The sequence below is a fragment of the Neophocaena asiaeorientalis genome, unplaced genomic scaffold (assembly GCF_003031525.2).
Source record: "Neophocaena asiaeorientalis asiaeorientalis breed wild unplaced genomic scaffold, Neophocaena_asiaeorientalis_V1.1 scaffold26, whole genome shotgun sequence".
NCBI classification, from domain to species: Eukaryota; Metazoa; Chordata; class Mammalia; order Artiodactyla; family Phocoenidae; genus Neophocaena; species Neophocaena asiaeorientalis.
The window spans coordinates 6,273,540-6,298,137 of record NW_020173108.1 but is presented as its reverse complement, the minus strand read 5'-3'; the positions used below and the strand labels follow the sequence as shown (position 1 = coordinate 6,298,137).

General features: G+C 38.2%; 1 protein-coding gene across 4 annotated transcripts in view; it reads right to left on the bottom strand.

Moving 5' to 3' along the window:
* The window catches only part of APC (APC regulator of Wnt signaling pathway), a 131,638-nt gene extending 107,356 nt beyond the window's left edge, over nucleotides 1–24,282 (bottom strand). For all 4 annotated transcript variants that reach the window (XM_024743328.1, XM_024743329.1, XM_024743330.1 and 1 more), the window contains exon 1: nucleotides 23,963–24,282. The gene's annotated coding sequence lies outside the window, so the exon portion shown is untranslated. The remainder of the gene's footprint in view (nucleotides 1–23,962) is intronic.
* Between the last annotated feature and the right edge of the window lie 316 nt (nucleotides 24,283–24,598).

Below are 24,598 nucleotides of genomic sequence, written 5' to 3'. Positions count from 1 at the left end.
AAGAAATCTCAAACAGCTTTGAAAATGTCAATCTGGAATCTACAAAAAATCCCCTTGACCCATAAATTTTTATCAATGGGTAACCACAGATTTCTCTGGAAGATATCTAGAACAAAATTTCTTTAAATGCAGGAGACATTTTCATATTGTCATGCTAATTTAGTTAAATAACTAAAGAGAAACAGTTTGGGGTTGTCTTATGGGCGTGTGGCAAATACAAGGTAATGACTGATAGTGGGTATATAAGCAAAGGCAAAAGAAATCAGAAAACTGTGAATGACTCAAAAAAGGCTACTCTGTCAGAGTTAATTCTGCCTCACTGCCCTTGTATGATGTTAAATATGTTAAACGTGTGTTAGGCTAAATATGCCCTGGTGTTACAGTAGTGAATACACTACATTACATGGTAAGAAGGACCTGGCAGATGTAATTAAAGTTATTAATTGGCTGACTTTAAAATAGGGAGATGAAATTCACTACCTGTCACTGGTTCGTCACTTTCTCTGCATGTCATATGGTATCCTGCGCCCCTAAAGGAGGTAACACACTCTGAAGGATGAGCTTATATGGGGAAGATGACCCCCAGAGCATTGTGACCCTTGCCCAGAAGTTCAGGAGTGATCAATGGCAGGATTTGTTTGGCTTTGTTTAGTTGAAATTTATCCAATAATGGTACTGAAAACATCTGCTTTTTTTGAGGCAAGTATGAATGTAATAAAATAAGTGCTTTATTGCAGATGAAGAACCATGTGGAGACATGAGAAAAGGAACTTGTAACTTGTAAGGAATAACTCTTACAGCCGCAGTCAAACTCTTGAGATTCAAGTAGGCCAGCTCCAGAGCACTGCAGTCCTGGGCCTTTAGACATGGACTTTCCTTGAGAATGAAGGTCACTTCTGCCTTGTTTTTACATGACTTTTGGGTTAAAATCTTTTCTTGCTCAATAATGCAAATCAGTGCCTAATACTGTGCTAGTCATACGGTACACTCAATAAATACTTGTTGAACAACAAAAAAGGGGGCAGGGGGAGATGATCCTGGGTGGGCCCAATGTAATCACAAGCCCTTAAAAGCTACAAGCTGTTCACTGGCTTCCAAATGAAGTTAGAATAAATTTCAAATTCCTTAACTCGGTTTACAAGACTCTGTATAACCTACCTCCTGCTCCCATTCCCACCCTCCTCCCTAACTCCCCCTTTCTTCTCTCTCTCTAATGCCTTTGCACTGCCTCTCTTTCAGCTTCAAGAACTCTGTTCCCAAATCCTCAAATGACTGCTCTATTATATCATTCAGCTTTGGCATAAATGTCTCATCTTCAAAGAGACCTTCCATGACCATTGAATCAATACTGGTACTGTCCTTAAATTTCTATCACATCATACTGTTTTCTCCTCAAATCATTTAAGATCTAAAAGGTTCTACCTATGTATCTATCTGTTTGTTTAATTTTCTGTCTCCCTCATCATCGTTTCCCAAACTAGAATACAAATGCCATGAGGACAGGAACCTATATTCTCATGCACTGCTGTTTCCTTCACACCTAGAACAGTGCCTGGTGCAAAGAAAGCATTCAATAACACTGTTGAATGCATGAATGTAGATGATATAAAGACGAATAAGACATGAACTTACAATCTGATAGGGGATCTAAAATGTGCACAAGAAAAGTTTTAATACAAGGCAACATGTACATCAAAGGATGAGAGATTAGATAATTTCTGGCCAGGTAATCAAGAAAGATTTCAGAGAGAAAGCAGCAAAAGAACTAGCCTTCAAAGATGTTTAGGAATTTTTTAGGACAGAGATTTAGATTTTGTCTGTTAGGTTAAAAACTTTAGATATCTTATAGGCAATGAAAAATATAAACATTTCAAATAAGGAAGGGTACATGATTACAGCAAGATCTACAAAAATTAACAGAACTAGTTGCTAGTTCCTACTCAAAAGAAGAAATAATCAGAAGTCATAATGCATACTATTACTAATTTATAGTTATTTAATGGTCAAAGGCTTTTTCAATTGGAAAGTATAATAGCAGGAAAAAAACACAAAATTTTACACTCTATGAGAAATTTGTTTTATTTGGTCTTACTTTGGCAATTTTGACTACACACTTACTTATTAATTTATGTTGTTAATAAGACAAAAAACTCAAAATCACCTTTGGCAACCATTTTGCCCAATTAACAAATATTCAAACATTTCCATGTAAGTAAAGAAAATTTTTTTTTTCTAAATTCTTAACATGCCCTAATCTGATAAAGTTCCAGTTTCTGGTCAACCAATGTTTTAAGCTACCCTTCCCTAGGGGAAAAAAAAACAAATTCTGATTTTTTAGAAACTAAATGTTTAAAGCAGAATTTCATTCTTGCCCGTGTGTGTGTGTGTATGTGTGTGTGTGTGTGTGTGTGTTAAGTATGTCTTGTTTGTTTTTAGTTTGATCTTTACTGAAAGCCCAAAGCAGCTGTAAGACTGCTCCCAAAGGTACAATTTACAATACAAACTTATAAACCCTATTCATAAAGATAACATTTTAGCATTAAAGACTTCAGTGACTTAAGTCACCAAAACAGCACCAAATGTTTACGGTATCACTGTGAATTCAAGAAAAAGGTGCACACAGGGCTTCCCTGGTGGCGCAGTGATTGAGGGTCCGCCTGCCGATGCAGGGGACGTGGGTTCGTGCCCCGGTCCGGGAGGATCCCACGTGCCGCGGAGCGGCTGGGCCCGTGAGCCATGGCCGCTAGGCCTGCGCATCCGGAGCCTGTGCTCCGCAACGGGAGAGGCCACAGCAGTGAGAGGCCCGCGTACCGCAAAAAAAAAAAAAGAAAGAAAAAGGTGCACACAGAATGAGTTTTTTAAAAATAGTCTTTCTCCCAAAATATAATTAAAACTCCCATTATTTTCACATTTAAAATATCATAAAATACTTAGATTACTTGACAAATCATTTATCAATTTATAACACACAAATTACCCCTTGAAATACATCAGCATTAATAACAAAAAATCCAATTTTTAAATTGATGTTAAAAACAAAATTTTGTGTATATGAAAGAATAAATTTATGGCCTAGTAATGGTGTGTATTTATTAGAACCTTAAACCAAATCCTTGGGTTAAGACTTTTATCCTTACACAATATCCCCAAATTGTTACCCTGAATGAGAAAGCAATGACTTTTTCAATACCGTATATACCAACTGAAGATGGTATTGCCTAATTCTATAATACCATTTCCTTCCTTTTTGAATAGCTTCTCTCCTTCTTGCTTTATGCTGAATTTTAATATGCAAGGCACAGTACAGACTATAAAATTATTTCACTTCTGGATATCTGAAGATAAATGTTTGCTATTATAGGCTTAAAAATCCAAATGTCTTATTAAGTAAAATGGAAAAACAAAATCTACCTGGCATTACTGGACTGTGTCAATCAAATCAGAAACCTCTGGGTGACTTGGACTACCCACAATAGTATCTAATATATAGATTCATCTTAAAGATTAAGAGAATGAGTCACCTTCTAAGAGTTCAACATGAACACTTAACATTATGTTCTAAGAGGGAAGAGAGAAAGAAAAAAAGACAAACTAATACATTTAATTCCTTTTTTCAATATAGATTGTTTTTAAAACTAAAACTTCATATTTACTTCGTTAAGTCTTTTAAAAAACTTGCTTTGCCAAGTTCTCTAAGATTGGGTAGAATTAGGTGAACTGTCACATAGCTTTTATAGAAGCAAAAAGTAAGATTTCTTAAGAACTGGACTAAATTTCATTTCACATTCAAATACCTTCCTCAACAGACACCAGCAGTCAATAAGTACCTGATTCTCAAACCAGTCTGTACTTGATACAATATGAAAAAGGCATTTTCTTATTCTGTTCCCAAAGAAGGTCTGCTATTTAATTCAAACTAATAGTTAGATCTGCTCAATTAAAACACTTGGAATTTTCATAGAAAAGGTATTTTTGATACTTGTTCTTTTACAATAGAGAACACAAAGTTCTTAAAAAAAAAAAGTCTCTTGTGAAGTGATAAGACAACTCTGACCAACTCCAAAATCTTAATAAAAAAATCTCAATTCCCAAAGTTTCAGTCTCTGAAGCATACTTCCTATCCCTCTAGTTTATGCTACCATCTCCAAATACAACATTTTTTTACCTCACTGGCTTCTTCAATCCAATGTTCTCATCAATTTTCACTATCACTTTCGTCTTTACTTTCTTCCTTAGACCCAACAATAGCCATTCCCCTTCACTCAAACCCCTTATTCTTCTCTCCCTCTATTATATTTACCTGGTAAAACCCCAAATCTGGTTGAACTGAATGAACTATTCCACTTTTGCATGCCTTCATCAGGGCAGCTGTGTGTGTGCGCGCGCGCGCGTGCACTGGGGAGAGTGGGGGTGGGGGAATGATCAGATAATAGGGGCTGGCTGGTTTCATTTTAAATTCACAACTATAAACATGGAAGAATATTTAACACCGCCTGGCAGGCCTACTGTGTTTCCTATAAAGTCTGCTTTCTCACTACTTGAGTTAACTTCTTTACACCTTTTTTCTCTCCTCAAACCTGTAACATCTATTTTCCTACCTATGCCACTCTCAGTTGAAGACCTACTTCATTCCATTAAAGAGAAATTCCCTCATATTTCCCTACCATGTCTACACTGCTTCTCTCCTATTAAAATAGAAAAAGCACCCCTGCTCCTATCAAAGACCAATACCTTACTTGGGCAATGGAGTCCAGCTAATCAAGAAAACCTTTGATTAGCCCCTCTCTCTCCTGTGTAATCAGTTTCTCCTTCTCTACTGGATCATTATCATGAACACACAAACATGCTCTAATATTACTCATCTTTACAAATTCCTCTCCTGACCTTAGCTCCCCTCCACACACCCCCTCCACTAGATATGACCATTCCTTTGTTCTATTCACAGCCAAACCTAGTGGTCTAGGGGCCTTCATTTCCTGTCTCTATTTTCTCACCTCTAATTCACTCTTTAGCCCACCGTAATCCTCAACAATCTCCTGAAGCTCAAATCAAGGTCACCAATGACCACCATGTGGCCAAAATACATTGCCCTCATCTTAGTACAATAACCTCTCAGTACCATTAGACCAAGCAGATCACTCTTTTCTACCTGCAGTTGACGTCTTCTCTTGGGCTCTAGTGACATATTCTCCTGGTTTTCCTCCTCCCTCTAATTTCGTTTATTGGATCTGTCTCTTTACTTGTCTTCTAAAACATGAGCGCCTCAGGGCTTGTACCAGGACTGCTTTCTCTCTTCACTGTTTTCTCACCTACTCCTAACGCTTTTAACCATCATCTATATGATGTTAAATCTCAAATTTGTATCTCCATCCTAACCCCCTTCTGTGAATATCCAACTATCTATCTGATTATTTCACTTTGATATTTGAGACATTTAAATTAAACAGATACTTGATCCACAAATCTTCCTGTCCTCTCCCTACGAAACTTAAATCTTCAAATTCTTAATCCTCGAAAGATTTCTCTCAAAAACAACACAAAGGGCATTTTCTTTTTTCTCTTACAGTGGCAGCCTTATTCTTCCATACTATTCCAGCAGCGTAAGTATGCCAGCACCTAAAATCTCTGAAGACTATAGTCGGAATTCATTACTTTGTGAATGAAAGATGCCCTATATCCAGTCAGTTTTCTGAATGACACCTGGATCCAATGGCTGGATTAAAGCAGTAACATCAATAGAAGGTAGTGAAGATTTCAGCACTGTGTTAAAGCTCGAGGATGTATCCTACAATTTCTAAGAGGAAGCCAGAATTAGTATCTAAAGATATTCCCAGATTATGTGAGTTTTGTTCTTATCAGTCATCAAACATAATAAAAAATAAATCATTGTGAAAAGCTTGGCAATCAAACAGGCATTTTCCTGAGCAGTGCATAAATAATAGAAAGGTGTGCAGCATTCTAAAAGCCTTACTTCTTTTTTTGCATAAATTCACCTCGAGATTACCATAAACACCAAATATAAGATTGCTGATCCAATACTTATTTAAATGGGGTATGGGGCTATGGTTGGGAAGTATCACAGCCACTTTCCAAGATTATCTCTAATGATCTTTAAATTCTGCTATTCAAGCCTTTGTACAGTGCTCTCCCATGCTGAATAGAGCTGACTTGTGTGACCAGTAAAATACTGCAGAAGTGTGTGACTTCTGAGGCTAGGTCATAAAAGACATTGTAGCTTCTACCTTGGTCTCCTGAATTGCTTACTCTGGAGCCAGCCTCTGTGTTATAAGGATACTCAGGGTAACCTTATGGAAAGGTCAACATGGGGCCCAAACCACTAACAACTTGCCAGCCAAATGAGTGAGTGAGTGACCTTAGAAGCAGATCCTCTAGCCCCAGTCAACATTTGTTGCTCATGTAGACAGGGAATAAGAAAAACACACAGATTCTCTCACCTTACCCACAATGGAAATTCCTCACAAACACCTTCTTGGGTAGCTAGCAAATGAGCCATCCTTGTCAGATTTCTCCGAATTATCTTCAATCATGGGGCTGCTTTTGTTAAACTCCAAACCAGTAGGATTTCCACACTGAAGTACTGGATAATCAGATTTAAGTAGAAAGCTTTTTATCCTTTTCCAGTATCTGCTTTGTAATTTCTGAAGTGAAAAACTGTTCTGGAGCTTGAATGAGTTATCATTATAATTTAAAATTCTTAAGTATGTCATGTTCCAGAATGCTACTTTCTGATGAAAGCACAAATTAGACTTTACCACAATAATATATATTTGCCCTTCTAAAGAATATCCAACAGCTATGTTTGTGAGATTTGGGTTTCTGTGGACTGTAGTTTGAAAAGCTAAACAAGAAACTGGTAACAGCGATTGCCTCTGTGCAGGGGATGTGTGCAACTAAGGAACAGGAGTAGGAAATTCATTTTCATTTCATTTCATTTTCTCTTGTACTTTTTGAAATGTATACTACATGCATGTAACATCTGCTCAAGGATATAAATTTTAAAGTCTCTTTTCCTGACAAAGCTACATTTTTTAATGTTTAAAATAAGAGAAACCTAAAACAACTTCAGTACTTATTCAAAATCATGCTCATTACTTTTTAAAGTGTACCAAGTAAGACATTATCTCAGTATCTTACTAGTGCCTACATTTAGGTTTGAGGCCAAGAAGCACGTTACATGTTACAACTCCGGAAACAACCAAGAAGATATGATAAGAAACAATCTGGCTTTAATAACATAAAAGAGAAATATGATTTTTAAAATTGTGTATGTAGATCTGCCTTAGAAAAGTTATGACAGTTGTTCCTATATCACTTCAGAAAAATATCTGAAAAAAATCATAGTTAAAACGTTGTATGAGGCTTCCCTGGTGGCACAGTGGTTAAGAATCTGCCTGCCAATGAAGGGGACACGGGATCGAGGCCTGGGCCAGGAAGATCCCACATGCCGCGGAGCAACTAAGCCCGTGTGTCACAACTGCTGAGCCTGCGCTCTAGAGCCCACGAGCCACAACTACTAAAGCCCACGTGCCTAGAGCCCGTGCTGCGCAACAAGAGAAGCCACCACAATGAGAAGCCTTTGCACAGCAATGAAGAGTAGCTCCCGCACCACAATGAAGAGTAGCCCCCGTTCGCCACAACTAGAGAAAGCACGTGCACAGCAACGAAGACCCAACGCAGCCTAAACAAACAAACAAACAAACAAACGTAGTATGTCCTCATTTCGTAGATGAAAAAGCTAAATCACAGGAAGGTCAAGTGATTTGTTCTGATCTAGTTAAAGGCCGAGCCAGACTTGAATCCAGGTTTCATTTTCCACTGAAGAAAAGCAAATTACTTCTGATTTAGAAACCTAAATATATTTACTTTTAACAAAGAGATGTCTTCCTTGCCACTGGTTGGTCCTTAATTTCAATAAAAAATGGACAAATATAATGAGACATAAGTGTCAGATATGACGGAAACTGTAAAATACCCCAAACTTAAATTAAATGATGAATATAGGTAACCTAAGTAATAAAACCAGAAGCCTCCACTACTAGGTTTACAGAGTGCCTTACGCAACTTCATTAAGAACCAATTAAAAGCCAAATAAAAGATTTTAATTTGCAACTCAGCAATGGTGAGACAGATTAGAACAGAATTTTTTTAAATTACATACAATAATCTACTTTTTTCAGGAATATAGTAAAGCAGTATACCAAACACTGCTTACAGGAGATGAGAAGAATTCTTTTCCCCATTCAGCTATTCTTTTCAATTCCTTACATTTTGGCAAGAAAACTGTCATGGTTCAAGTCCAGTCCTCAAGGTCTTAATAATAATATATATATATATATATTTTTTTTTGTTTTTCAACCACTGCGCCACCAGTGAAGCCCTTAATAATAATATTTAATTAGCTGATTGTTATCAGAATTGAGATTAAAAACTTTTTGTCAAAGACCTAACTGTACACTAAATGAAGAATCTCATTAGTCCAATATAACTAATAGGAAATCATAGTATGTGGCAACTCATCATAAAATATCATTAAGTTGTGGGAAAAAAATTCTACCAATATGTACTTCCAACAGATAGAATGTAAATTCTTCTATAAAAGTGAAGCAAAGCTGTATTTTAAAGCTGGCATAACACATTATATTGGTACAACAGAACTGATTTTTCTCCCACATGGCTTTTGGTTTTTGAGTAAGCATTAAATTTCTGTGAAAATTCAAACTTAGTTTTAACTGAGACCTAACTCAGTAATTCATCAGGATAATGTGATATGAGTGAGCACATAACTGAGCACTAAATGAGCATATAATTAAAATACATTTGTATATTTTGTCCAGTGTGACATTTTTCCAACCAGAGTTTATTTTCTTAACTGATAGCTAATATCATCTTTCAGTGATACTAATATGTAACTTGATGTTTGTTAGAGAAGGCAGAGGAAAAACTCTTGTGTTAGAACTCCAAAGCCATACAAGAAATGCCATTGAAATATTAGAAAAGATATCAGCATCTCTGAAATGAAACTAGAGCAAAGACAGAAGAAATGAAAGAATGACTACAGTGAGAAAATGCCCTAGGCCTAATTAAACAGGTACTAAAATCAGGCTCTAATGAACATGGATGAATACAACAGGGAAAATGTGTGGCAAGCATTGTAGATTTTGGCAACGAGTTATTTAACAATGACTAAATATGCTAAATGTGTTATCATAGTAGAACAGTGTCATTCATCCACTGTCTTAAGTACTTACTCTAACATAAGAGTTGCTTTACAGGTGATATTACTGAAGTAAAAATCTCCAGAAAATATATGTTAGAGTCCAACTCAGGAACAGCACAGACATTAACAAATGCTGAGACTGAATACCGAGACAGACACACCTGAGTTTAGTCACAGACAGCAAACTTTACAAAATTAAACACTAGACTCACGAACTGAGTTTAGGAAGTATAAAATTAATTGCATTTGCAATAAACATGTGGCTAATCAAGATGCATTAATAACTTATCAGATCTTAATAGTTACAGATAAATCATCATCTTATCTACGTATAGCTAATGGAATAGCTAATGGAATAGCTAATGGAATATAGCTAATGGAATCATCTGGCTGAAAAGAACCTCAAGAAACTATGATGAGGAAGAGAGCTGGGTATCAGTTCAGTGTAACTTTAGGCAAATGAAGTCACCCAGACTACCTCGGGCCTCTGTTTTCACGTATTTAAAAAGGGAAAGGTGTGGGAAAGGGGCACACATGAGAGAACTGATTCCTAAAATTCTCTGTCACCTCATTTCACCCTTCAGTTTTCTGAAGGGAAGTAAGCAAACCAAAAACAACCACTGTTTAAATCTAACATAGCAGGGAAGTGAAGGAACTATAATTAACAAGAATCTTCAACTTATTTTCTTTCAGCAGAGAGAAAAAAAGGAAGAATCAAGTAAACAAATACAAGAAGTCTAGGTTTCCTTAAAAGAGAACAAAATACAAAAAAGAGCTTTTGTATTTTGTTGATGCACCAATGTAATCACAAAGTGATGGGTGGCATTTCATACTAAGAGCTGTGATTAACATCAAATGTGTCTTTAAAATAAAAATATATTGGTATATTATACTAAATTTTCAACATCCTTGCAACCACAGAAGAAAGTCAATTTATGTAAAGACTAACTTAGTTTGCCTAGTGTGATTTCTAACCTGTGTGTTTAACCTATTTAACAGATTTAATCTCAGAAATCAAATGCAAATTGTACCTACAATATTTTAAATAGATGTGAGTAAAAAGATTCAAAAGTTATATTCTGTCCCTGAAGTATACCAAAAAATATTTTAAAAAATAATAATAAAACATGACCTATAGATAGCTGTTGCATTAATTATTAGAAATGCACCCCACTTCCAACAGGAATACTAAAGGACAAATTTGTTTGCAGTCCCTCCTCAGTTCAGAGCATTCTCCCTCCCTCTTCACACATCTCCACTTCAAAAATGTTCATTTTGTATTCTCTCTGCTCACACAAAGGACAATTGCTACCTCAAAGCACTACCCACATACTACAAGTATTTCTGACTTCTCCCATCAAATAAAATACTGTCTGCCTCCTTCCTCTGGAGCTTTGCAAAGTAATAAGAACTGAAGATTATTGCAATACATGTTAAAGTATTAAAACGCAACCATACCTTAATGTTTACCTTTCCCAGGTATCTCATTTGTACCACAAAATGTGCCTTAAAACAAAGGAATGACTAACAGAAATGTCAAGTTCTCCTTGAACAGTTAGTCAAAGAAATAGTTGGACTTCCACTTGTAAAAGTAGCAAACTACACAATTCGGACCAACTGTCCTTCTGAAGTCAACTTAAAAAGTTAGACAAAATATTAAAATAATCTTAAAACCATCAAATAACTACCAACATAGTGAGGAATGAATCACTAGTTCAAACTTACCAGAAGTCAAAACTCAGAAAGGTAAGCTCAGCTTTTTTGTGTGTGTCTATTATTTATTTTGAATTTCTGAATTTTATTTTATTTATTTTTTATACAGCAGGTTCTTATTAGTTATCTATTTTATACATATTAGTGTATACATGTCAATCCCAATCTCCCAATTCATCACACCACCACCTCCCCCACATCGTCACTTTCCCCACTTGGGTCCATACATTTGTTCTCTACAGGTAAGCTCAGCTTTTGCCTTTTGTGGGTTTGCCAATAAAAAAAGTATTTAAGGGCTTCCCTGGTGGCACAGTGGTTGAGAGTCCGCCTGCCGATGCAGGGGACACAGGTTCGTGCCCCGGTCCGGGAAGATCCCACATGCCGCGGAGCGGCTGGGCCAGTGAGCCATGGCCACTGAGCCTGCGCGTCCGGAGCCTGTGCTCCGCAACAGGAGAGGCCACAACAGTGAGAGGCCCGTGTACTGCAAAAAAAAAAAAAAGTATTTAAGAGGCTGAGCTTTATAATTTGTTGCCTGCCTTGCAGGACTGGGGGACAAAAGTCAGAGTTTGGGACCCACTGAAGGTAAGGACGATAATAAAAATGCCCTTGTCTTTGGGCTGGGACCCCAAAGGGATGCACCCTAAGAAGAGTAACAAAGAACCAGATGGTGGTCCAGAAAAGGTAAACATTTGAAATTGAATTAAGATGGTCTCATGTTCTTCGCAATAGCAAACGAAAATCTTCTCTAGAGAAAAATTCACTTCATTTTGTACATCAAATTATTTCTACAACAGACAACAGAATCAAATCCACAAAAACTTAACAATATTGGAATCATAAGACACAGACTGAAAAATAACTATGCTTACTACATTCAAGGGTATAAAAGTTGAGCTTAACTATTTTTGCTTGAAACTGAAAATTATAAAAAGTGACATGGTAATTTGAAAAAGAACCAAATAAAAATTCTAGTACTGAAAAAGACACCAATCCACACATTCATGAAGCCCTAGGAATCCAATGCCTAATCACAGCATAATAGAACAACAGAAAACAAAAGACAAAGATAAAACTCTTAAAAGCATCCAAAGGAAAATGTCAGATTTTTTTTTAAGGAAAATGAGACACAAAGAGCTGAGGATTCAACAGCAATGAATGTGCTGAAATAAAGTAACCACCAACTTACCATGTACTGAAATAGCTGCTAAACTAGAATTTTGTACCTAGCAAAAATATCCTTCAAGAATGTGGTAAAATAAAGACATTTCCAGGCAAACCGACTAAAGGAAATTCTAAAGAGTGTGTTTCACCGTCTTCAAGATCAAGGAAAATGGCCCTAAATGGAAGATCATAGGAAACGTAACGACATGGTAGACACATGCACTAACCTGAACTGAATATGGACGGTATAAAACAATAACAACAATGCGAAAGAGAATAAATAAGAGTGAATTAAAATGCACAACAATACTATATAAGTAGGGCTGCAAGTAAATATAATTAAAGTGTATCATCTGAGAAGAGGATAAAGGCATTGATTAACATGAGACTTTATAAAATGTATATTGTATTTCTTGAATAACTAGTAAAAGAGAAAAAGAAGTCATAATTTCCAAATAATAAGGAGAAAAATGTAAAATGATAGAATAGCCACCTCATCTAGATGGCAAGAAAGTAGAGAAAGAGGAACAATTAACAAATAGGGCAGACATAAAGTACATGATAATATGGGAGATTTAAACCCAATCACGTCACAGGAGACACATCTAAAACGTAATACAGAAAGACTGGAAGTAAAAGAATGGAAACAGATAAACCATGCAAACAATAATGAAAAGAAAGCTGGTACTGTTGTATCAATCCCAGACAAACTAGACCTTAGTGCAAAAAGTACTTTCAGAATAAAAGAGAAATACTTCATAATGTTAAGTCACTAAGAAGATATAACCATTACACATTTCTAACCACCTACTAACACTGTCTGAAATTTATAAGGCAAAAGTTGAGAGAATACAAGGGGAAAAGTCCACAATCGTAAATGGGATATTTTAACACAGCCTTGTCTGTAACTAATACAAGCAAACAAAGGTCATTAATGATCCTGAAGATTTGAAATACGGGACTGAAAAGCATGACCTAATGGAAATATATAGAACACCAAATTCAATAACTGCAGAGAAAAAAAGATAATATACTGGGCCACAGTGTAGTTCTCGAATTTTAAAGGTCTGAAGTCAGACCTCTGAAACACTGAAAGTGTTCTCTGATTACATTGTTATATTGTTAGAAATAAGGAACAAATTCAAAAATAATCAGAAAACCTCCATGTGTTCAGAAATTGAGAAATATAATACTTTCAACTTATCCAAAAGTCAAAGTAGACACCAATGAAAATAAGAAAACATTTTAAAGTGAATTATAAAAGTACTACATATTAAAATTTGAATAATAGAGGTAGCTAAAACAGTGCTTAGAGGGAAATGCTTAGCCTTAAATGCATATATTTAAAAGGAATAAATGCTGAAAAATAGCGATCTACAAGAAGTTAGCAAAAGAACAAAAAAGTAAATCCCAAAAAAGTAGAAGGAAGGAAATAAAGAGCAGAAATCAATGCAATAGGGAACAAATATATAATTTTAAAAAAAGGATCAGAAAGATTCAAAATTTGGTTCTTTTGAAAGACTACTAAATCTCCAGTGAGACTTACAAAGGAAAAAGAAAACATACATATAGCCTATAGCAGACATGAGAAGGTAATTCTTTCCTGCAGTCATTAAAAGGATAATGATATTTACTATAAACAATTTTATGTCAGTAAATTTAAAAGTTTAGATGAAAAAGACAACCTCTTAGGGGGGAAATACCAAAATAATCAAGAAACAGAAAACCTGAATAGGCTTAAAAATGAGAAATCAAATTAGTAATTAAAAACCTTTCTGGGACTTCCCTGGTGGTGCAGTGGTTAAGAATCTGCCTGCCAATGCAGGGGACACAGGTTCGATCCCTGGGCTGGGAAGATCCCACAAGCCACGGACCAACTAAGCCCGTGCACCACAACTACTGAGCCTGTGCGTCACAACTACTGAGCACACGTGCCACAACTACTGAAGCCCACGTGCTCTATGGCCCACGTGTTGCAACTACTGAGACTGTGTGCTGCAACTACTGAAGCCCGCGTGCCTAGAGCCCATGCTCCACAACAAGAGAAGCCACTGCAATGAGAAGCCCACGCACTGCAACAAAGAGCAGCCCCCATTCACTGCAACTAGAGAAAGCCCGCGCAAGCAACAAAGACCCAATGCAGCCAAAAAATAAATTAAAAATTAAAAACATATATTGGAAAAAAGAAAGCAAAAATGGTAAAATAAACATAAACGATATATTAAATAAATAAAAACCTTTCCACAAATTAAATTCCCAGCCCAGATGGCTTCTCTGCCAGATCCTCGCAAAAATTTAAAGAAAAAATAATTCTAGTCGAACACAAACTTTTCCAGAATAGAAAATGAGGGTCAGCTCATTTTACAAGGCTAGCATAATGTTGACTGCTGATTTCAAATCCTGACAAGGACAATATAGGTCACGTCACTCATGAACACTGATGCAAAACCATTAGCAAAATATTAACAAACTGAATCCAGAAATATATAAAAAGAATAATACGGTAAAGCCAAATTAGGTTTCTCTCAGGAATCAGGTTAGGTTTAGCATTTTAAATAATATATAATTCAACATATTAACATAGTAAAGGAGAAAATTCATATGGCAATGAAAAGCTTCAACAGCAACAAAAAAAAGCATTAAATTCAAACAGAACAAAACACAAAATTCTTAGTAAACTAGGTATAGGAGCAAACTTCTTTAACATGATAAAGGTTTTCACAAAAACAAAATAAAACAGAAAACGAACATTCAGCAAACATACTTGGAGTGAAAGAGTAAAAGCTTTCTCTCTCTCTCTCTCTCTCTTTTTTTTGCGGTACGCGGGCCTCTCACTGTTGTGGCCTCTCCCGCTGCGGAGCACAGGCTCCGGACGCGCAGGCTCAGCGGCCATGGCTTACAGGCCCAGCCGCTCCACGGCATGTGGGATCCTCCCGGACCGGGGCATGAACCCGTGTCCCCTGCATCAGCAGGCAGACTCTCAACCACTGCGCCACCAGGGAAGCCCCAAGCTTTCTCTTTTGAGATCAGGAACCAGAAGGGAGAGTATCTCTGGGATGATGGCAGTGCTCTATTTCTTGACCAGAATGACTTCATGTGTGTTTACAGTAACATATTAAATTCTTCATGTTATGTTTTATGTACACTTTGAAATATATGCTAAAGACAAAAAAGAAAGAAATACTTGGAGATGAACAAAAGGTTGACCTAGGCTATCACTAAAGCTCAGCAACTCTGTAGTTCCTAATTTTTTCCCTGTTATGATTACTGTACTTTCAAACCACTTAACATTTATTGGGCCTATAAAACATTGTACAATTTGGCAATATGTATCATAAACCTTAAAAATGTTTAATTGAATAAGGCCATGAAGCCTTATCCAGTTAACTCCATCATCTATAAGCCCATCCTAAGGAAAAAGACCAAGATAAAGAGAAAAAAAATCCATGTGTTAAGATGTTCATTGCCCATATGATAATAAAATAGAAAACAACTAAATAACCAACTACAGGAAATAGTTAAGAAAAATAATTTTTATAATGGGATTATTATACAGTCAATAAAAATAAGATTTACAAAATATTCCAAGAAATGTATATAACCTAATTTTTTAAAAATTAGAAATATATACACATGCTTATACTATAAAGGGGGGAAAAGTGCTGGGCACAGACAAAGGAGAAAATGAGAGAGAGAGGGAGGGAGGGTAGGGAAAGATGGAGGGAGTGGTTGGGAGAGACAAAAACTACACTGGTTTTCTTCATATGATAAGCTTATGAGTGTCGTGTGTACTTTTTTTTTAATCTGTACTTTTTATTGCATCTCCTGAATTTTCTTTAATGACTACATAAAAATTTAGTAATGGGGTATATAAGAACTGAAAAAGGGGCTTCCCTGGTGGTGCAGTGGTTAAGAATCCACCTGCCAATGCATGGGACACGGGTATGAGCCCTGGTCCAGGAAGATCCCACATGCCACGGAGCAAATGGGCCTGTGCACCACAACTGCTGAGCCTGTGCTCTAGAGCCTGTGAGCCACAACTACTGAGCCGGCGTGCCACAACTACTGAGGCCCATGTGCCTAGAGCCCATGCTCTGCAACAAGAGAAGCCACCACGATGAGAAGCCTGTGCACCGCGACGAAGAGTAGCCCCCGCTCACCGCAACTAGAGAAAACCCGCGTGCAGCTACGAAGACACAACACAGCCAAAAAAAAAGAACTGAAGAAAATAATCACAAATCTAAAGTATCCTAAATATTAAAAAAAGTTACTTTAAAATATAACTTTAATATTTCAATTTTTATCTCAGTATGATTTTATTCAGATAAATTATTTTCTAACATTTAAATTGTGTAGTCTATTATATGCTAATTACTTAGAACAGAGATAATTTCTAATTATTTAGTATTTAAAATATTATAACTTTAATTAGATCCTCAAAGATATATCATCTCCGATTTTCTTGCTAATAACATTCCCATAATTGTACAACAGTTTGCTCCTTGACAGCTAAAGGAGAAAATGATCTATAAACAGGCTTCAAGTAGTTATTCCTATAAAAACAAAATAACTGTTAGTCTCTGAATATAAGACTGTTAATGGCTCCTCAGTTTCTTAAGCAGCCATTTTCTACCTCGGTGTTGCCAACCCTGGTGTTTTCTGACCAGTTTTGAGAGATGTCGCAAGTAATTTGATATCAATAATAAAGTATAACTTTTTAAAGCTTATCATTAGAAATAATAATAAATCGAAGCAAACATAAGGTTATCCCCATATGACTTACTATACTTTGCAATCCAGTATACTTTATTGAGAGACAGAAAATACTGTAAAGATAAAGCTTACATGTTGGGAATTCCACATTCACTTATTCAATGTTTACTAAGCATCTATTAGAGGCCAGGAACTAGAGGCACTGTGCTAACAACTGAAATAGAGTTGAAAATCATTAGATCATAGGGTTGAATATAACTGGCATTTTAGCATTTAAAGCCTTGAACAGACTAACCCAATCCTACTTTTCACTACTCACCCAACACAAACTGTCTTCTTTAGTTCTCTGACTTTCTTTTAAAACACTGTAGACTTTGCCTGCTGCCATACCTCTGCTCAAGCTGTTCCCCAGCCTAAATGCTTTTTTGTTCATTCACCAGCACCTTAGACTGTTCACCACAAGCCAGCCACTATGCTTGGCATGACAGAAGAAAAATGTCTTTTCTATCCTTTGTATCCTTTGAAGTCCAGGTCAGTTCCACCTCTTTCTCAGAGATTTACTCACTACCCTCTCCATACTCGGGGATGCTATAACTATTATTGTCCAAAACAGTAGCTCCCAATCTTCGATATAAGAACCCATTTTTAGTACCAAAATGTTTCATGAATTCCATTCTCACTCCCCAGGTGATCTCATCTGGTCCCATGGCCCTAAATACCATCTATATACTGATAATTTCCAAATGTTTCCAAATGTTTATCTCTAACATTGAATATATATACCTATTGAATGTCTCCAGTTGGTTTATGTAATAGGTATTTCAAACAAAGCGACATCCACAACAAATCTCCTGATTTAACTTTCCAAACCTGCTTCCCACCGAACCCTAACCCTTGCCCCATAGTCTCTATCTCAATAAGATATACCATCTTTCAACCAGTTGCTCATGTCAAAAATTTTGGAGTCATCCTTTATTTCTCTTTCCCTCACACTCCACATCAATTCCATCAATGAATTCTCATTACTTTACTTTCTAAATATACCACAAATCTGACCACTTCTCTGGCCCTCCACCACGACAACCCTGCCCAAGCACCATATTTCCAACCTAGATTACTGTAAGATTTTCCTAACTGGTCTTCCTGCTTCCATTCTTGCCTCATACAATCAATTTTCTACACATAGCCAGAGTAAACCTCTCAAAAAACAAGTCAAACCTGGATATTCCCACGCTCAACACCCTTCAATGGTTTCCATCTCACGCAATAAAATCAAGTCTTCAAATGACCTTCAAAACCCTACTTGATCTAACCTCTGTGTACCTGTCCTACCACCTCTTCTGCCACACTCCCCTTCTCTCTCTACTTCAGCCACACTAGCCTCCGTGTTGTTCTTCCAACATGCCAAAGACACTAACTTCTATCTTAGAAGTCGCTGCTTCTTCTACCTGAACATTTTCCCCCAGACAGTTCCATGGCTTACTCCACTTCATTCAGGTCTCTCAGCTCAAAGGGCTTCTCAAAAAGCTTTTCCTCACCAACCTGGCTGAAGTAGTATCCCATTACTTTTTATCCCCTGAAACCTATTTTATTTTACTTCAAAGCCTATTAGCTACCTGATGTGTGTGAGTGTGTGTGTCTGAGTGTGCACACATGTATAATGTCTACTGTCTCCCTCACTAACATTTAAGCTCAAAGAAAGCATAGGCTCTGCTTTGTTTCCCACTGTTGTCACATTATGCGCAAACAGCAGGCTCTCAAAAATATTTGTTGAATGAATGAATGATGGTAATTGGTTTTATTTTTGTTGAGAAAATAATGACAAAACACTACTAGAATTCAGTAAGGCTTTCAAATGAATTCATATGCAATCACAAGAGCATTACACACATACTTTGGTGGTAGAAGGAGTACAATGTTCGTAATTCAAGGTTCAATTAACAACTACTGAAGGAATGGGGTCTTCTTATATTTCTCTGCCCCTTCCCCATATCCTTCCTCCATCATTCATTAATTCTTTCCATAAATGGTTACTGTGTACCATTAAGCCAGAGAGTATTCTGGACATTAAGAATACAAAGATAAGTAAGACAAGGTAGTTCATGAGACATAAAAATAATACCCATAGAGTATGACACGTAATAGAGATATATAAGTTGTAACGTAACGGAGGAAGTAATCAACAAATACTTGCAAAATCAAATACAATAGATATTCTTCACTTCACCTTATATATGAAATGAGGGTATTAAGTCTGAAAATGTTACAGTAATTTGCTACCATGAGATAAGCTAGCTTGAGAATGAAATCAAAACAAGGGGAATGACAGAGCAGAACGAATCACAGAGAAATTGAGCCAAGTCCTTGATGATTTCAGGCTGGATGAAGCCCTAGCTGAAGTTCAATTACAAGATCTAATCATGCCTTTTACTGTTTAAGCAGTTTGAATTTGGTTTTCTGTCACTTGTAATATAAGTATACAGATGAATCTCAGTGAATTCTTTCAAAAACCAAAGCATTTGCTATTTCAGTGTATAGGGATACTACTGGCATTTTGGAAGGGACAATTCTTGTTTTGTGGGCAAACATCACAGGACACTCAGTGTACCTGGTCTCTACCTGGTAATTGTCAGTAGGACCTCACAATCACTCTGACAACCAAAAATATCCCCATATATTTCCAAATACCTCCCACCTCCAAGGGGAACCACAATCTATTCCCTAAGTTGTTATATATATATATATCCATTTCTCACAGTGCATGCGTTAAGTGTACTTAACAACAACCTTAAAAGAACTGGGATATACCACTCAAATATCCTAATTTTATATAATAATCCAATTTTAATGTCACCTATGACTATCTTAATGATTGGCCAAAATCCCATGTATAGCTTATATCAACTCAGTGCTTTAAGTTTGCTAATACTACCTGAAAATTCTCATTTATTTAAGCTTACTTCTCCATACAATACTATCAAGATATGTCACTGACATTGTTGGTTACCTTCCCTGTAGCCATTCACCTAATTTCCTTCTAGACTGAAATGCCAGATATTGGTTTTCCCAGCCCCCCTGCAACTAGGGCATAAGCATGCCAGGATGACATCTGATACAGGGCTTCAGTGAAGGGTTTACTTGCCTCATCAAGAGATGGGAGGGCAAACTTCCTCCTGTCTTTGGTGGCTATGTAAGAAAGTGATGCCTGGAGCAGAAAGAGCAACATGCAGCCATGAGAGGATAAACCTGAGCACAAAGGTCAGCAGCTGTGGATAAAGATTAAAAGCACTTGGATCCTTGATAACATCATTGTGTTGTTAAACTGACTCACCATGGAATCCTCCAACTCTGAACTTCTTTCTATGCAAGATACTGTGTAAATCACTGTTCGTTCAGTATTACATAACCTGGGGCCCAACTAATATAAGGTATGTTCAAGCTCTGATATCTGAATGAAAGTGGGAGAAGAACCAAGATGACTACAAGGTTTCAAGACTGGGTGGCTGAGAGAAAGGTGGTTAGAAAAAGGAAATCAGGAGGAAAAGGAATATATATACCTTCACACATGCACATGTAAACACCTTAGGTGACGGTAGGTGGATGGAAATCAAATTGACTCAGTGTGGTATGAGGTAAGGTAGAGATATATATAGCAAGGGGCAGAAGGGAAGTAGTTACAGCACTGAGAAACACACACACAAAAATGATGACTTACATCATTTAAAAGAGGACATGATCACCAAGAGAACACAGTGAAAAGCAAAGAAACCCCTGAAAACGCTTGCTATCTCCCCATGATCCATTCCACCTCCCTCTCATTTTAGATGGGATTTATCCACTGATTGGGCCAATTAGAATAGTTCCATCCCTCTTGACAAAGCTATTGTGACAGACTTGGCAGCATGATCTTCTCCATTTGTTCAATCAAAGTAAAGCTTAGGACTTTTGGGCAAAGGCTAGAAGAGAAGCTTTCTCTCTTTGAAAGTCAATGAAGAAGGGTTTAACACGAGCATTGCCGACACCTGTCTTTTTCTAGAAGGGAAGCCAGTCTGAGCATGAAGCCCAAACAGGAGGACAAAGTTTAGTGAAAAGCAGAAAACCAGAACCTCTGCCCTGATAACAAAGCTAAGTTTATGAACAAACTACTCTTTAAACCAATTCTACCTATGCACCTGCCAATTACCTGAGCTAATACATTTCTTTTGTTTTTACGTTCAGTTTGCATCCTAACTGATGTAGGAAACAGCTATGTTTAGCGGGGAGAGCAAAATCAAGACAGTGCAGGAAATGCAAAGAAGTTTTCAGAGAAGTAAGAGAATCAGGAAGTACAATGCACAAGAACCAAGAAATCAGATCATTTTATTCCTATAGAATGTATTTCAAAGATGGTCTAAGGAAACCAAGGATGACTGAGGAAAGGCCATTAGATTTGGTAATTAGACTGTCATAGGTGACTTAAAAAAGCAATTTCAGTGCTGAAATGGTAAAGGAAGTCAGAGTGTAAAGGAAAGAATAATTTATATTTTTAAGAACTCCATAATGTACCACACCCTTGGAAAGACATGTAACATGGGTTAAACTCCTTCTATTACAACTCTGTGAGGTAACTGTAACATTCTATTTTATAGATAAAGAATAGAGTCTCAGTAGTAACTTGCCCACAGACACATAGCCAGTAAATTGGTTTTAGCAGACTTCAAAACCAGACCTATGTGGCTTAAAAACCAATGTTCTTCCTACTATACCAGGCTCCTGTGCTTAAATACAGTGGCACAACAGGCTCAAGACTCAGACTGGCCTCCCCGAATTGCACAGCACAGAGCACTGTATTTTGGCAGCCCCGGAAAAGGTATACATGAACATGTATATAGGCTAGAGAGGGAGGGACTGAAAAAGGAGTGATGTTGGACAATTATGGGGAAAGAAAGATGGAGAGGGATGATTGTGGGCACATCTGGAGAAGGCTGCTCTTTAAAAAAAATGAAGGACATTTCTGCTCTTGAGACATAAGCAAAAAAGGAAACGATACCAAGATAGAAAAGATTATACCTCAGATGGCTGAGATTTTTCTCAGGAAAGGAAGAGTTATTTGCTATAAAAACCTTCAGGAAGTAAGACAAAAAGGAACACAACACTAAAGATCCAGCAGATAAGCAGAATGCTAATTGGTATGGAAGCAAACCAATATCCTCACATAACTGTCTCTTGTATCCTTCAGGATTTCTGGGGTCAAACTGACAAAGCTAGTGATGAGACTTGTTCAGGACAGGGGACTAGAAAGATAAATCTACAGAAAGTAAAGCATTCTAAAGCATCAATGACAGCTTGGTAAAAACTGATGACCATGGGATCCTAGTTACACGAGGAGGCAAATGAGTTGCAGCAGTAGGCTAATGGGTTGAATGAACAGAGAGACAAAGAGGGGTGTTTTCCTAAAGAGAGGAAGAGGGGGAGAGAAAGAGAGAGAAAACAGGTTCCATTAAGAGTGGAAGAGTGATTGTTTGTGGCCAGAAAGGTCTCGACACAATGCCCGGGGCAGTGAGCCACTGACTGGGGCTCAGCAGTCCTACATCCTTTCAGCTTAAAGCACAAAACTGAGAGACAACCAGCTCTAAAAACATGCAGTCCTTGGTTGTAGAAAAGTGAAGGCTAGCAACAAACAAATGAATTAATTAGCCCATACAGGAATCAAACATTAAACTACCTCCTCTCCTTTTAAAATGAACAATTCTAGCTCCAAAGTCAAAAGTCTACAATAAAGGGTAACGCAGATGTGTGTCATGAAGAATGAAAAGTAAAAAATCTGTCAAGCCAATTGTAACCCACCTGTTCAAGATTTTTAGTATAGAATTCAAATAGGGCAAGGATAGTTTGTGCTTTAATAACTTTGGAGAGCATCTAGCAGAGCTTCAACAAAATGATATCACTCAATTTAATGTTAATTTTAAAAGGGCCACCCATTTGCAGTCTCAATGGATAAGATGCCATTTATATTTATAACCTCATTTTTACCATTCTGGGGCTCTTGACACATTATCCAACTACAGGAAAAGATGGGAGAATCAGCCATGGCAACTTCCTCCCCAACCACTTCGATCCTGCAGTTTGCACTTATGAACTCTGGCAAGGTACCATGTTATTTAGGACAACTTCTTACACCAATAATTCTGACTACTCTTGCCCCAATATTAAAGGAAGGAGAAATAAGACTGGCACAGGCTAAATTTAACAGAAAATATCAAGTACTATAAAGATTGTTAAGTAGTAGCAACAACTGAGAATCCAAGAAATTTGAGAAGTTTTGAGTTTAAAAAGCTTTTTCTCCATTTTAGTCCTTTCTAAATAAAACAAAGGGCTTGGACAGTACGGGATTCTAAGGCTTCAGTGGACAATGTAAGCTAACACTGAATAAAAGAATCACTTAAATCACCCTTTCTTGTACTATTACATTTCTTACATTCATAAAGCCTTCTTTTTAAGAAACGAACACTTCCCAATTCTTTCCCTAGATCTAGAACACTTACGTCCCCCACCCAAAGTTTACAGACCAGATTTGCGATAGTCAGAAAAAGATTAATTTAGATGATCAATCATTTGCCGTCACCGGCACCATTCCTCAACTCTGCAGGAGTTCGATGGGTCAAGGAGTCAAACTCTCCCAAACCATCCCAGTCTCCTGGGGACTGGATTCCCCCAACAAGGCGAACAAAATCCACTGGCCTCTGGATAACAAGCTTTTTCTTTGTAACTCTGTAAGCCAGACTATCGGCTAAGCTCCCCAGTTAAAAACTTTTAAAGGAAGCAAGAAGATCGAAACCAGGAAGATGGGGAGGCGACTAAAACAGGAGGACGACCCACCCACCTAACGCGAAGGAGAGACCGCTTGCAGGGCTGACGCTTCACTAGAACCCAGGAAAGGTGCGGAGGGCGTCAGGCGTCGCAACCCCCACCCACTGGGTGAGAACGGAGGACCTGCAAAGCCAGGGGCCAACTGGAGGCCTGAAAGAGGGCGCGGGGCGGGGAGGGGGTGGGACGTGGACACAAGGGAGCGGCAGAGTCCGGCTGAGCACCACTAGGGTCTAAAGCCGACAAAGGTCTGCCAAAGGAGGAGACGCCGAAGCTTGCAGCTTCACTCACCTGCCAGACGTTCGCCCCGCGGACAGAAGAACGGACGCAGCCCCGGCACTTCCTCTCCTGCCGGACACAGCCCCTGCCGCCGCCGGGGCTCCAGGACCCGAGAGGACAGGGTGGTACCGAAGCAGGCAACGCGACGACCGGACCCGAGCCGAGGGAGGCGTACATAGGGGGCACCGGGGGGCTCGGGAAGGCAACTCTGTGCTTCGCCTTCCTTACCGGTAGCCAACAATGCTTCCCAGGAACAGCATCCTGCCAGCCTCAGCCCGCTGCTCCCGGGCCTTCACCCGCAGCTCCCCTCCCCAGCCCCCAGCAGCGGCCGGGTTTCCGGCGGCCACACCCCGCCCCCTCGCTACTTGGCCTCCGCCATCTTGTCGGAAGCGGGAAGAATGCAGTGCGCAGGCGTGCGCCGAGGTTGCCGGCGTCCGCTAGCCTCGCGGAGAGGGAACTATATAATGCGCAGCCGTGTCGGCCGCTGCCCGCGGCTGTGTTCCGCTTCGGCGTCGCTGTTTTCTGCCTTGCACGGGTGCTGCCGGCTTTTCCTGAATTGTACTGCGGCCAGATTAATACACGCTTCTGCGCACCCCACAGTCATTCTGCAAAAACCTGTCTTGTGCCTACTATGTGCCAGGTCCCAGG